At 41.9% G+C, this 4,078-nt stretch overlaps 1 non-coding gene across 1 annotated transcript; it reads right to left on the reverse strand.

The window, feature by feature from the left end:
• Positions 1 to 352: 352 nt before the first annotated feature.
• On the reverse strand, positions 353 to 460 carry LOC112760967 (small nucleolar RNA R71). The gene has a single exon (XR_003181379.1). It is a non-coding gene; the product is annotated as a small nucleolar RNA R71 (small nucleolar RNA).
• Positions 461 to 4,078: the final 3,618 nt, after the last annotated feature.

Genomic DNA, 4,078 nt, shown 5'->3' on the forward strand with positions numbered 1-4,078 from the left:
CTTTACTGCACCTAATTCCAATTTACATGGAAGAAGCATCTCCATTCCTGCCATTGGAGCAAACAACTTTGAGCTGAAACCTCAATTAGTTTCTCTGATGCAGCAGAACTGCAAGTTTCATGGACTTCCATCTGAAGATCCTTTTCAGTTCTTAACTGAATTCTTGCATATATGTGATACTGTTAAGACTAATGGAGTAGATCCTGAAGTCTACAGGCTCATGCTTTTCCCCTTTGCTGTAAGAGACAGAGCTAGAATCTGGTTGGACTCTCAACCTAAAGATAGCCTGAACTCTTGGGATAAGCTGGTCACGACTTTCTTAGCCAAGTACTTTCCTCCTCAAAAGCTGAGCAAGCTTAGAGCTGATGTTCAAACCTTCAGACAGAAAGAAGGTGAATCCCTCTATGAAGCTTGGGAAAGATACAAACAGTTGACCAAAAAGTGTCCTTCTGACATGCTTTCAGAATGGACCATCCTGGATATATTCTATGATGGTTTATCTGAGCTATCAAAGATGTCACTGGACACTTCTGCAGGTGGATCCATTCACCTAAAGAAAACTCCTGTAGAAGCTCAAGAACTCATTGACATGGTTGCTAATAACCAGTTCATGTACACTTCTGAAAGGAATCCTGTGAGTAATGGGACGACTATGAAGAAGGGAGTTCTTGAAGTTGATACTCTGAATGCCATATTGGCTCAGAACAAAATATTGACTCAGCAAGTCAATATGATCTCTCAGAGTCTGCATGGAATACAAGCTGCATCCAACAGTACTTAAGAGGCTTCTTATGAAGAAGAAGCTTATGATCCTGAGAACCCTGCAATAGCAGAGGTGAATTACTTAGGTGAACCTTATGGAAACACCTATAACTCATCATAGAGAAATCATCCAAATTTCTCATGGAAGGATCAAAGGCCTCAACAAGGCTTTAATAATGGTGGAAGAAACAAGTTTAGCAATAGCAAGCCTTTTCCATCATCCACTCAGCAACAGACAGAGAATTCTGAGCAGAATCCATCTAGCTTAGCAAATTTAGTCTCTGATCTATCTAAGGCCACTGTAAGTTTCATGAATGAAACAAGGTCTTCCATTAGAAATCTGGAAGCACAAGTGGGCCAGCTGAGTAAAAGAATCACTGAAATCCCTCCTAGTACTCTCCCAAGCAATACAGAAGAGAATCCAAAAGGAGAGTGCAAGGCCATTGACATAAGCAAAATGGTCGAACCCAATGAGGAAGAGGAGGACATGAATCCCAAGGAGGAAGACCTCCTGGGACGTCCAGTGACCAATAAGGAGCTTCCCTCTGAGGAACCAAAGGACTCTGAGGCTCATCTAGAGACCACTGAGATTCCATTGAACCTCCTTATGCCCTTCATGAGCTCTGATGAGTATTCCTCTTCTGAAGAGAATGAGGATGTTACTGAAGAGCAAACTGCCAAGTTTCTTGGTGCAATCATGAAGCTGAATGCCAAATTATTTGGCATTGATGCTTGGGAAGTTGAACCTCCCTTGTTCATCAATGAACTAAGTGATCTGGATCAACTGACATTGCCTCAGAAGAGACAGGATCCTGGAAAGTTCATAATACCTTGTACTATAGGCACCATGATCTTTAAGGCTCTGTGTGACCTTGGTTCAGGGATAAACCTCATACCCCTCTCTGTAATAGAGAAACTGGGAATCTATGGGGTGCAAGCTGCTAAAATCTCATTAGAGATGGCAGATAGTTCAAGAAAACAGGCTTATGGACAAGTAGAGGACGTGTTAGTAAAGGTTGAAGGCCTTTACATCCCTGCTGATTTCATAGTCCTGGATACTGGAAAGGAAGAGGATGAATCCATCATCCTAGGAAGACCTTTCCTGGCCACAGCAAGAGCTGTGATTGATGTTGACAGAGGTGAAATAGTCCTTCAATGGAATGAGAACTCCCTTGTGTTTAAAACTCAAGGATCTCCCTCTGCAACCATGGAGAGGAAGCATGAAAAGCTTCTCTCAAAGCAGAGTCAACCCAAGCCCCCACAGTCAAACTCTAAGTTTGGTGTTGGGAGGCCACAACCAAACTCTAAGTTTGGTGTTGAACTCCCATATCCAAACTCTAAGTTTGGTGTTGGAGAGTCTCAACAAAGCTCTGCACATCTGTGAGGCTCCATGAGAGCCCACTGTCAAGCTATTGACATTAAAGAAGCGTTTGTTGGGAAGCAACCCAATTTTTATTTATCTAACTATATTTTCCTTAGTTATATGTCTTTGTAGGTTCATAATCATGTGGAGTCACAAAATAAATATAAAAATTGAAAACAGAATCAAAAACAGCAGAAGAAAAATCACACCCTGGAGGAGCATCTGTCTGGCGTTCAGCGCCAGAACAGAGCATGGTTCTGGCGCTGAACGCCCAAAATGGGCAGCTTCTGAGCGCTGAACGCCAGAACAGGCATGGTTTTGGCGTTCAACGCCAGAAATGGCACACAAATGGGCGTTGAACGCCCAAAATGGCCACCAACCTGGCGCTGAACGCCCAGAGTTGTGTGCAAAGGCATTTTTACGTGCCTAATGGGTGCAGGGATGTAAATTCTTGAACACCTCAGGATTTGTGGACCCCTCAGGACCCACTCAGGATCTGTGGATCCCACAGGATCCCCACCTACCTCCACTCTCTTCTTCTCACCACTTTCTTTCACACAAACCCCATAAACACTCTTCCCCAAAAACCCTTCACCAATCACCTCAAACTCTCTTCCCCATCACCTCTTCACCACTCATATCCATCCACTCTTCCCCATAAACCTACCTCATAAACCCCACCTACCTCCAAAATTCAAAACCAATTTCCCATACAAACCCACCCATATGGCCGAAACCTTCCCCCCCTCCCTTCCCTATATAAAGACCTCCATTCTTCATCCATTTACCACTCACATCCATACACCCACTACCTTCAAAATTCAACATCTCTCTCCCACCCAATCCCACCCATATGGCTGAATACACACATCCATCCATCTCCTGCATATCTTCTTCTTCTTCTTCTTCTATTCTTTCTTCTTTTGCTCGAGGGCGAGCAACATTCTAAGTTTGGTGTGGTAAAAGCATAGCTTTTTTGTTTTTTCCATAACCATTGATGGCACCTAAGGCCAGAGAAACCTCTAGAAAGAGGAAAGGGAAAACAAAAGCTTCCATCAAGGGTCTATAGCTCAGTGGTAGAACATTTGACTGCAAATCAAGAGATCCCTGAGATACCTCAGGGGATACATTTTCTTCCACACAATTATTGGAAGCAACTAAGGGTGGAACATCAAGAGCACTCCATCATCCTTCATGAAATTAGAGAAGATCAAAAAGCAATGAGGGAGGAGCAACAAAGACAAGGAAGAGACATAGAAGAGCTCAAGGACATCATTGGTTCCTCAAGAAAGAAACGCACCCATCACTAAGGTGGACTCATTCCTTGTTCTTACTTTCTCTGTTTTTCGTTTTCTATGTTAAGTGCTTATCCATGTTTGTGTCTTCATTACATGATCATTAGTAGTTAGTAACTCTGTCTAAAAGTTATGAATGTCCTATGAATCCATCACCTCTCTTAAATGAAAAATGTTTTAATTCAAAAGAACAAGAAGTACATGAGTTTTGAATTTATCCTTGAACTTAGTTTAATTATATTGATGTGGTGACAAGGCTTCTTGTTTTCTGAATGTATGCTTGAATAGTGCATATGTCTTTTGAAGTTGTTGTTTAAGAATGTTAAATATGTTGGCTCTTGAAAGAATGATGACTAGGAGACATGTTATTTGATAATCTGAAAAGTCATAAAAATGATTCTTGAAGCAAGAAAAAGCAGCAAAGAACAAAGCTTGTAAAAAAAAAAATAGAAAGAAAAAGAAAAAGCAAGCAGAAAAAGCCAAAAGCTCTTAAAACCAAGAGGCAAGAGCAAAAAGCCAATAACCCTTAAAACCAAAAGGCAAGGGCAAATAAAAAGGATCCCAAGGCTTTGAGCATCAGTGGATAGGAGGGCCTAAAGGAATAAAATTCTGGTCTAAGCGGCTAAACCAAGCTGTCCCTAACCATGTGCTTGTGGCG

Source organism: Arachis hypogaea, chromosome 16 (genome assembly GCF_003086295.3).
Source record: "Arachis hypogaea cultivar Tifrunner chromosome 16, arahy.Tifrunner.gnm2.J5K5, whole genome shotgun sequence".
NCBI lineage: Eukaryota > Viridiplantae > Streptophyta > Magnoliopsida > Fabales > Fabaceae > Arachis > Arachis hypogaea.